At 40.9% G+C, this 12269-nt stretch overlaps 1 pseudogene; it reads right to left on the bottom strand.

Moving 5' to 3' along the window:
- LOC129827198 (transcription termination factor 1-like) overlaps nucleotides 1–12269 on the bottom strand; it is a 36684-nt pseudogene that overhangs the window by 14508 nt on the left and 9907 nt on the right.

Below are 12269 nucleotides of genomic sequence, written 5' to 3'. Positions count from 1 at the left end.
TTAGTAAGTCACTAGACTGGGCTAATAAATCATATTATACCACATTAGTAAGTCACTAGACTAATAAATCATATTACACCACATTAGTAAGTCACTAGACTGGCTAATAAATCATATTACACCACATTAGTAAGTCACTAGACTAATAAATCATATTATACCACATTAGTAAGTCACTAGACTAATAAATCATATTATACCACATTAGTAAGTCACTAGACTAATAAATCATATTACACCACATTAGTAAGTCACTGGGCTAATAAATCATATTATACCACATTAGTAAGTCACTAGACTGGGCTAATAATTCATATTACACCACATTAGTAAGTCACTAGACTAATAAATCATATTATACCACATTAGTAAGTCACTAGACTAATAAATCATATTATACCACATTAGTAAGTCACTAGACTAATAAATCATATTATACCACATTAGTAAGTCACTAGACTAATAAATCATATTACACCACATTAGTAAGTCACTAGACTAATAAATCATATTATACCACATTAGTAAGTCACTAGACTAATAAATCATATTACACCACATTAGTAAGTCACTAGACTAATAAATCATATTACACCACATTAGTAAGTCACTAGACTAATAAATCATATTATACAACATTAGTAAGTCACTAGACTGGGCTAATAAATCATATTACACCACATTAGTAAGTCACTAGACTAATAAATCATATTACACCACATTAGTAAGTCACTAGACTAATAAATCATATTACACCACATTAGTAAGTCACTAGACTAATAAATCATATTATACCACATTAGTAAGTCACTAGACTGGACTAATAAATCATATTATACCACATTAGTAAGTCACTAGACTAATAAATCATATTATACCACATTAGTAAGTCACTAGACTAATAAATCATAATATACCACATTAGTAAGTCACTAGACTAATAAATCATATTATACCACATTAGTAAGTCACTGGGCTAATAAATCATAATATACCACATTAGTAAGTCACTAGACTAATAAATCATATTACACCACATTAGTAAGTCACGAGGCTAATAAATCATATTATACCACATTAGTAAGTCAGACTAATAAATCATAATATACCACATTAGTAAGTCACTAGACTAATAAATCCTATTACACCACATTAGTAAGTCACTAGGCTAATAAATCATATTATACCACATTAGTAAGTCACTAGACTAATAAATCATAATATACCACATTAGTAAGTCACTAGACTAATAAATCATATTACACCACATTAGTAAGTCACTGTGCTAATAAATCATATTATACCACATTAGTAAGTCACTAGACTAATAAATCATATTACATCACATTAGTAAGTCACTAGACTAATAAATCATATTACATCACATTAGTAAGTCACTAGACTAATAAATCATATTACATCACATTAGTAAGTCACTAGACTAATAAATCATATTACATCACATTAGTAAGTCACTAGACTAATAAATCATATTACACCACATTAGTAAGTCACTAGACTAATAAATCATATTATACCACATTAGTAAGTCACTAGACTAATAAATCATATTACATCACATTAGTAAGTCACTAGACTAATAAATCAAAATATACCACATTAGTAAGTCACTAGGCTAATAAATCATATTATACCACATTAGTAAGTCACTAGACTAATAAATCATATTATACCACATTAGTAAGTCACTAGGCTAATAAATCATATTATACCACATTAGTAAGTCACTAGACTAGACTAATAAATCATATTACACCACATTAGTAAGTCACTAGACTAATAAATCATATTATACCACATTAGTAAGTCACTAGGCTAATAAATCATATTACATCACATTAATAAGACACTAGACTGGGCTAATAAATCATATTATACCACATTAGTAAGTCACTAGACTGGACTAATAAATCATATTATACCACATTAGTAAGTCACTAGACTGGGATAATAAATCATATTATACCACATTAGTAAGTCACTAGACTAATAAATCATATTATACCACATTAGTAAGTCACTAGACTGCGCTAATAAATCATATTACACCACATTAGTAAGTCACTAGACTAATAAATCATAATATACCACATTAGTAAGTCACTAGACTAATAAATCATATTACACCACATTAGTAAGTCACTAGACTAATAAATCATATTATACCACATTAGTAAGTCACTGGGCTAATAAATCATATTATACCACATTAGTAAGTCACTAGGCTAATAAATCATATTATACCACATTAGTAAGTCACTAGACTGCGCTAATAAATCATATTACACCACATTAGTAAGTCACTAGACTAATAAATCATAATATACCACATTAGTAAGTCACTAGACTAATAAATCATATTACACCACATTAGTAAGTCACTAGACTAATAAATCATATTATACCACATTAGTAAGTCACTGGGCTAATAAATCATATTATACCACATTAGTAAGTCACTAGGCTAATAAATCATATTACACCACATTAGTAAGTCATTAGGCTAATAAATCATATTATACCACATTAATAAGACACTAGACTTGGCTAATAAATCATATTATACCACATTAATAAGACACTAGACTGGGCTAATAAATCATATTACACCACATTAATAAGACACTAGACTTGGCTAATAAATCATATTATACCACATTAATAAGACACTAGACTGGGCTAATAAATCATATTACACCACATTAATAAGACACTAGACTGGGCTAATAAATAATATTATACCACATTAGTAAGTCACTAGACTGGACTAATAAATCATATTATACCACATTAGTAAGTCACTAGACTGGGCTAATAAATCATATTATACCACATTAGTAAGTCACTAGACTAATAAATCATATTACACCACATTAATAAGACACTAGACTAATAAATCATATTATAGCACATTAGTAAGTCACTAGACTAATAAATCATATTACACCACATTAGTAAGTCACTAGACTAATAAATCATATTACACCACATTAATAAGTCACTAGGCTAATAAATCATATTACACCACATTAGTAAGTCACTAGACTAATAAATCATATTATACCACATTAGTAAGTCACTAGACTAATAAATCATATTACACCACATTAGTAAGTCACTAGACTAATAAATCATATTATACCACATTAGTAAGTCACTGGGCTAATAAATCATATTATACCACATTAGTAAGTCACTAGGCTAATAAATCATATTACACCACATTAGTAAGTCATTAGGCTAATAAATCATATTATACCACATTAATAAGACACTAGACTTGGCTAATAAATCATATTATACCACATTAATAAGACACTAGACTGGGCTAATAAATCATATTACACCACATTAATAAGACACTAGACTTGGCTAATAAATCATATTATACCACATTAATAAGACACTAGACTGGGCTAATAAATCATATTACACCACATTAATAAGACACTAGACTGGGCTAATAAATAATATTATACCACATTAGTAAGTCACTAGACTGGACTAATAAATCATATTATACCACATTAGTAAGTCACTAGACTGGGCTAATAAATCATATTATACCACATTAGTAAGTCACTAGACTAATAAATCATATTACACCACATTAATAAGACACTAGACTAATAAATCATATTATAGCACATTAGTAAGTCACTAGACTAATAAATCATATTACACCACATTAGTAAGTCACTAGACTAATAAATCATATTACACCACATTAATAAGTCACTAGGCTAATAAATCATATTACACCACATTAGTAAGTCACTAGACTAATAAATCATATTATACCACATTAGTAAGTCACTAGACTAATAAATCATATTATACCACATTAGTAAGTCACTAGACTAATAAATCATATTACACCACATTAGTAAGTCACTAGACTAATAAATCATATTATAGCACATTAGTAAGTCACTAGACTAATAAATCATATTACACCACATTAGTAAGTCACTAGGCTAATAAATCATATTACACCACATTAGTAAGTCACTAGACTAATAAATCATATTATACCACATTAGTAAGTCACTAGGCTAATAAATCATATTACACCACATTAGTAAGTCACTAGACTAATAAATCATATTATACCACATTAGTAAGTCACTAGAATGGGCTAATAAATCATATTATACCACATTAGTAAGTCACTGGGCTAATAAATCATAATATACCACATTAGTAAGTCACTAGGCTAATAAATCATATTACACCACATTAGTAAGTCACTAGGCTAATAAATCATATTACACCACATTAGTAAGTCACTAGACTAATAAATCATATTATACCACATTAGTAAGTCACTGGGCTAATAAATCATATTACATCACATTAGTAAGTCACTAGACTGGGCTAATAAATCATATTACACCACATTAGTAAGTCACTAGACTAATAAATCATATTATACCACATTAATAAGTCACTGGGCTAATAAATATTCAAAAAAAATCAATTAAACACAGATCTACATTAGCATTTATGGAATGAAAATCGGCACAAAACTTACGCTTTGATCAAATCCACTTTTGCCTTTAAGGTTTTCACACCTCCACTGAATGCTGGTTGTCCATATGCCATTTTGTGTGCAACAAAACCCAACCTGGAAAAGTAGGAGAGAAGATACATCCTCATAAGGTGCACAATGTTCTGAATGCTTGGGGAAACAAAACTAGGGCGATATTTTCGTTTTTATTATCTTGCAAAGTTTTCTTAAACATGGTGAGTTATAAAGGAGGCGACTATTTCACTAGAGTTTAGTGAGCAATTCATCTGGGTCAACCCAGAACATCTTCTGAGATGTGTTAGATATGAATCATTTCTGAATTTCCCCGTTTAACAACCGTAACATAGAATCTTAGCAGTGCCCATATCATCCTTTTGTTAAAGCCACAGCAACAGTTGTCCTTAAAAGGGTTGACTTGCAAAAGAGCCATTTTAGCATGCTTGTCAACTGGCTATGGCAGAAGTTTGACATATCAGACGTGGCCAGGTTTGCTGTCTGAGGTCCCGTCTTTGCTCAGGAGACCGGTACACATTGTTCTCCCGTTACTGAAAGCTATACCCCAGTATTCCACATAATATTTATATAGGGAATATACAGGTAAGTGCCCAAATAAAGACAACACCAACATACAGTGTCTTAGTCAATGATGTGTACTGTACTGTTTCGTCTGTCCACAACAGACTAGTGAGCAACTTATTTCTTTATAAACGCACATTGTTGAAGAAAAGCTTCAAATTAAATCTCCCGGGTCAAATCATAATTCATTTTATGTTAATTTATGCACTTATTTTGCAATGAAAACGACGCCCAAAGTTAACCCTGAAACCCTGTAGTACCAACCATTTCATTCTACACTGGTCCCGGTGGCGTGTCCTAACCCTCCGGCATACATCTGTCCAGGGGATGTTGTTGTACAGCTTGTCTTTCCTGATGGTGGCATGTCCTCTGCCAGGCTCCACCTGTCCCAGCAGGTGGTCTCGCACAGCTTCCATTAGTCTCTTCAGTTCTTCCTCGCTCCAAGAACCTAAGTTTGCATCTGAAAAAAAAAAACGGGAGCATTGTTCAGACAAAGCTGAAAACAAATGTCCCAACAATATGAGTGGAGCAGGATGTCAGGCATGTAGTATCTGGGATCTCCATCTGTTTATATTAGTTACTATGCTGTTACTAAGCAGTGATGTATTACGGCAGTGTTACGTTAATACACCTAATAGGAAATGCACATGCGCACTAGTGTGCCCGGGAACTGTAGAGCACGAGGAGGTTTTGACTAAACAACAACTAACTGTACTCCCGTCTCCTGCCTTGTTATTTCTCCACAACACAAATATTACAAGGCAAAGGATCAAGAGTCATTATTTTTAATTCCCAAGTTCCTGATGACTTACACATCTGAGAAAAACGTTTCATAAGGGGTATTTCGCTTCGGCCAGTCAACTGCGAGATCTTCACCCATTTGTTGCCGTACAACATCTGCAGTTTTTTCAAAGAGGCAAGTTCATCTTGGCTAAACTGTCGGCTAAGAATTCAAAGAAATTATCATTCAAAGGAAGTGGTGCTATAGAGGAAGTGGTGCTATACAGGGAAGTGGTGCTATACAGGGAAGTGGTGCTATACGGGAAGTGGTACTATACAGGGCATTCAGAAAGTATTCAGACCTTCACCTTTTACACATTAAATAGATTACATTTTAAAAAACGTTCTCAAACGACACACAATAAATTAAATTGATTGGACATGATTTGGAAAGACACACACCTGTCTATATAAGGTCACACAGTTGACAGCGCATGTCAGAGCAAAAACCAAGCCACGAGGTCGAAGGAATTGTCCGTAGAGCTCCGAGACATTTTGCAAACATTTCTAAACCTGTTTTTGCTTTGTCATTATGGGGTAGTGTATAGATTTAAGAATCCATTTAATTGAACAAAAATGTGGAACAAGTGAAGGGATTTGAAAACTTTCCGAATGCATTGTCTGCAAATGTTAGCGAACTGTGAAGCGCTTAATGTCAGAAAAATAGCCCTGTTGTGAGTTCCAATTCAATATCACTACACTTTTGTACACAGTCAAAGCCGATTTATTAGCGTTAAGGTCAATTCCTTAAAGTAACTAGCCCAGACTTACCTGCCCTTGTAACTGCTGCCATCAAACATTTTCCTCCCACCACGACTATAGATCCTACCCCAAGGCCTTGGGATTCCTTCAGCTGGAACAGGTTAGGGAGAGGGGAGATACGTTTTACTGTAGACAATGGTAAAGACAGGGATATAATGTGGGTATGAAGCTTTATCTGACAAGTTATCTCATGAAGCTAGAATATAACGCACCTATTCTTTCAGGGAATCTGTGATGACTCTTCAACTTCTGGATTTCTGTTAATTCATCTTTGTAGCGTGTTGAATGGAAGAGCTTAGCGGCGTTCTCAATCCCTGTGAGAGCCAGGAAGTCGTTCACGTTACGCATGAGTTGTTTGTTCTCCTGTGCACTGTATCGTCCGGTTCGCAGGGAAATGCCTAGAAAAGACCAGATTGAACAAAGGCTTAAGCTAGGGCTCCAGACTAGCGCGTTGTCCTAGGGCTCCAGACTAGCGCGTTACCCTAGGGCTCCAGACTAGCGCGTTACCCTAGGGCTCCAGACTAGCGCGTTGTCCTAGGGCTCCAGACTAGCGCGTTGTCCTAGGGCTCCAGACTAGCGCGTTGTCCTAGGGCTCCAGACTAGCGCGTTGTCCTAGGGCTCCAGACTAGCGCGTTATCCTAGGGCTCCAGACTAGCACGTTATCCTAGGGCTCCAGACTAGCACGTTGTCCTAGGGCTCCAGACTAGCACGTTGTCCTAGGGCTCCAGACTAGCACGTTATCCTAGGGCTCCAGACTAGCACGTTATCCTAGGGCCCCAGACTAGCACGTTGTCCTAGGGCTCCAGACCAGCGCGTTATCCTAGGGCTCCAGACCAGCGCGTTATCCTAGGGCTCCAGACCAGCGCGTTATCCTAGGGCTCCAGACTAGCGCGTTATCCTAGGGCTCCAGACTAGCACGTTATCCTAGGGCCCCAGACTAGCGCGTTGTCCTAGGGCCCCAGACTAGCGCGTTGTCCTAGGGCTCCAGACCAGCGCGTTATCCTAGGGCTCCAGACTAGCGCGTTATCCTAGGGCCCCAGACTAGCGCGTTATCCTAGGGCTCCAGACTAGCGCGTTATCCTAGGGCTCCAGACTAGCGCGTTATCCTAGGGCTCCAGACTAGCGCGTTATCCTAGGGCTCCAGACTAGCGCGTTATCCTAGGGCTCCAGACTAGCGCGTTATCCTAGGGCTCCAGACTAGCGCGTTATCCTAGGGCTCCAGACTAGCGCGTTATCCTAGGGCTCCAGACTAGCGCGTTATCCTAGGGCTCCAGACCAGCGCGTTATCCTAGGGCTCCAGACCAGCGCGTTATCCTAGGGCTCCAGACCAGCGCGTTATCCTAGGGCCCCAGACTAGCGCGTTGTCCTAGGGCCCCAGACTAGCGCGTTGTCCTAGGGCCCCAGACTAGCGCGTTATCCTAGGGCTCCAGACTAGCGCGTTATCCTAGGGCTCCAGACTAGCGCGTTATCCTAGGGCTCCAGACTAGCACGTTATCCTAGGGCTCCAGACTAGCGCGTTATCCTAGGGCTCCAGACTAGCGCGTTATCCTAGGGCTCCAGACTAGCGCGTTATCCTAGGGCTCCAGACTAGCGCGTTATCCTAGGGCTCCAGACTAGCGCGTTATCCTAGGGCTCCAGACTAGCGCGTTATCCTAGGGCTCCAGACTAGCGCGTTATCCTAGGGCTCCAGACTAGCGCGTTATCCTAGGGCTCCAGACTAGCGCGTTATCCTAGGGCTCCAGACTAGCGCGTTATCCTAGGGCTCCAGACTAGCGCGTTATCCTAGGGCTCCAGACTAGCGCGTTATCCTAGGGCTCCAGACTAGCGCGTTATCCTAGGGCTCCAGACTAGCGCGTTATCCTAGGGCTCCAGACTAGCGCGTTATCCTAGGGCTCCAAACTAGCGCGTTATCCTAGGGCTCCAGACTAGCGCGTTACCCTAGGGCCCCAGACTAGCGCGTTATCCTAGGGCCCCAGACTAGCGCGTTATCCTAGGGCCCCAGACTAGCGCGTTATCCTAGGGCCACAGACTAGCGCGTTATCCTAGGGCTCCAGACTAGCAGGTTATCCTAGGGCCCCAGACTAGCGCGTTATCCTAGGGCCCCAGACTAGCGCGTTATCCTAGGGCTCCAGACTAGCGCGTTATCCTAGGGCTCCAGACTAGCGCGTTATCCTAGGGCCCCAGACTAGCACGTTATCCTAGGGCTCCAGACTAGCGCGTTGTCCTAGGGCTCCAGACTAGCGCGTTGTCCTAGGGCCCCAGACTAGCGCGTTGTCCTAGGGCTCCAGACTAGCGCGTTGTCCTAGGGCTCCAGACTAGCGCGTTGTCCTAGGGCTCCAGACTAGCGCGTTGTCCTAGGGCTCCAGACTAGCGCGTTATCCTAGGGCTCCAGACTAGCGCGTTATCCTAGGGCCCCAGACTAGCACGTTGTCCTAGGGCTCCAGACTAGCACGTTGTCCTAGGGCTCCAGACTAGCACGTTATCCTGGGGCTCCAGAACAAATGTGCATGTGTCTGCTCAAACGGTCAGAAACAGACTCCATGAGGGTGGTATGAGGGCCCGACGTCCACAGGTGGGGGTTGTGCTTACAGCCCAACACCGTGCAGGACGTTTGGCATTTGCCAGAGAACACCAAGATTGGCAAATTCGCCACTGGCACCCTGTGCTCTTCACAGATGAAAGCAGGTTCACACTGAGCACATGTGACAGACGTGACAGAGTCTGGAGACACCGTGGAGAACGTTCTGCTGCCTGCAACATCCTCCAGCATGACCGGTTTGGTGGTGGGTCAGTCATGGTGTGGGGTGGCATTTCTTTGTGGGGCCGCACAGCCCTCCATGTGCTCGCCAGAGGTAGCCTGACTGCCATTAGGTACCGAGATGAGATCTTCAGAGCCCTTGTGAGACCATATGCTGACACATGCACATTTGTGGCCTGCTGGAGGTCATTTTGCAGGGCTCTGGCAGTGCTACTCCTTGCACAAAGGTGGAGGTAGCGGTCCTGCTGCTGGGTTGTTGCCCTCCTACGGCCTCCTCCACGTCTCCTGATGTACTGGCCTGTCTCCTGGTAGCGCCTCCATGCTCTGGACACTACGCTGACAGACACAGCAAACCTTTTTGCCACAGCTCGCATTGATGTGCCATCCTGGATGAGCTGCACTACCTGAGCCACTGTGTGGGTTTTAGACTCCGTCTCATGCTACCACTAGAGTGAAAGCACCGCCAGCATTCAAAAGTGACCAAAACATCAGCCAGGAAGCATAGGAACTGAGAAGTGGTCTGTGGTCACCACCTGCAGAATCACTCCTTTATTGGGGGTGTCTTGCTAATTGCCTATAATTTCCACCTTTTGTCTATTCCATTTGCACAACAGCATGTGAAATTTATTGTCAATCAGTGTTGCTTCCTAAGTGGACAGTTAAATTTCACAGAAGTGTGATTGACTTGGAGTTACATTGTGTTGTTTAAGTGTTCCCTTTATTTTTTTGAGCAGTGTATATTCAGTCAGCGGGCCAAACACGTAACCCATTGGGTCTAAATGATAATATATTCAGTCAGCGGGCCAAACACTTAACCCATTGGGACTAAATGATAATATATTCAGTCAGCGGGCCAAACACGTAACCCATTGGGCCTAAATGATAATATATTCAGTCAGCGGCCAAACACTTAACCCATTGGCTCTAAATGATAATATATTCAGTCAGCGGCCAAACACTTAACCCATTGGCTCTAAATGATAATATATTCAGTCAGCGGCCAAACACGTAACCCATTGGCTCTAAATGATAATATATTCAGTCAGCGGCCAAACACGTAACCCATTGGCTCTAAATGATAATATATTCAGTCAGCGGCCAAACACTTAACCCATTGGCTGGGGTTAACAAGGGCTGTTGAATCTGCAGACGTGTTGCTGTGCGTTTTGTTGCTGTGCGTTTTGCTGCCAACTTTACTTTACTTTGCTAGCTGACAACTTTACGTTTTTTGTTTTGTTTCTGTTTTTAATTACCGTTTATATTTTTAGTTTTTCCATCGCAACTTTTTTCCCTCATTCAACTTTTTCACTCCGGACGCTTTATCTGGACATGGTTCGTCAACACCTTCAACAGCCGAAGCTAAGTAGTAACATTAACATGATGTCTTCTAATTGCAGTCGCTGTACTCATAATATACAGGAGAACGATCGCCTTATGGCGAGGATAGCTGTGCTGCAAGCCCAGCTTCAGACGCAATCGTTAGGCAAGGGTAATTTCAGTGTAGGAAAGGAAGAAACAGCGTCTGTGCCACCAGTAAGTACAGATAGTAACGTTAGTATAAATCCCCCCGCACAGTCCCCGCAGCCGGACAACTTTCTCATGGCTTCTGGAGGGAAATGCTGTTGGAATGCTCAACCGGTGTCGCTCATTCAGCCGACAGAAACTTTCAACCGGTTTTCCCCATTATGTAGCGAGTCGGAGTCTGAGTCTTCTCTTGTCTCTACTCCTCCCGTTACGGGGTCTGAGACGCCGAAGGCTCCCACCATTAGCTCTGACAAATTGAAAACCCTAGTCATTGGCGACTCCATTACCCGCAGTATTAGACTTAAAACGAATCACCCAGCGATCATACACTGTTTACCAGGGGGCAGGGCTACCGACGTTAAGGCTAATCTTAAGATGGTGCTGGCTAAAGCTAAATCTGGCGAGTGTAGAGAGTATAGAGATATTGTTATCCACGTCGGCACCAACGATGTTAGGATGAAACAGTCAGAGGTCACCAAGCGCAACATAGCTTCAGCGTGTAAATCAGCTAGAAAGATGTGTCGGCATCGAGTAATTGTCTCTGGCCCCCTCCCAGTTAGGGGGAGTGACGAGCTCTACAGCAGAGTCTCAGCACTCAATCACTGGTTGAAAACTGTTCTCTGCCCCTCCCAAAAGATAGAATTTGTAGATAATTGGCCCTCTTTCTGGGACTCACCCACAAACAGGACCAAGCCTGGCCTGTTGAGGAGTGACGGACTCCATCCTACCTGGAGGAGTGCTCTCATCTTATCTACCAACATAGATAGGGCTCTAACTCCTTTAGCCCCACAATGAAATAGGGTGCAGGCCAGGCAGCAGGCTGTTAGCCAACCTGCCAGCTTAGTGGAGTCTGCCAATAGCACAGTCAGTGTAGTCAGCTCAGCCATACCCATTGAGACTGTGTCTGTGCCTCGACCTAGGTTGGGCAAAACTAAACATGGCGGTGTTAGCCTTAGCAATCTTATTAGGATAAAGACCTCCTCCATTCCTGCCATTATTGAAAGAGATCGTGATACCTCACATCTCAAAATAGGGTTACTTAATGTTAGATCCCTCACTTCAAAGGCAGTCATAGTCAATGAACTAATCACTGATCATAATCTTGATGTGATTGGCCTGACTGAAACATGGCTTAAGCCTGATGAATTTACTGTGTTAAATGAGGCCTCACCTCCTGGTTACACTAGTGACCATTTCCCCCGTGCATCCCGCAAAGGCGGAGGTGTTGCTAACATTTACGATAGCAAATTTCAATTTACAAAAAAAAAAATGGCGTTTTCGTCTTTTGAGCTTCTAGTCATGAAATCTATGTAGCCT

The sequence above is a fragment of the Salvelinus fontinalis genome, chromosome 29, assembly GCF_029448725.1.
Source record: "Salvelinus fontinalis isolate EN_2023a chromosome 29, ASM2944872v1, whole genome shotgun sequence".
Classification (NCBI taxonomy): domain Eukaryota; kingdom Metazoa; phylum Chordata; class Actinopteri; order Salmoniformes; family Salmonidae; genus Salvelinus; species Salvelinus fontinalis.
Note: the sequence above shows the minus strand (reverse complement) of the source record. Positions and strands in the feature narration are given on the sequence as shown.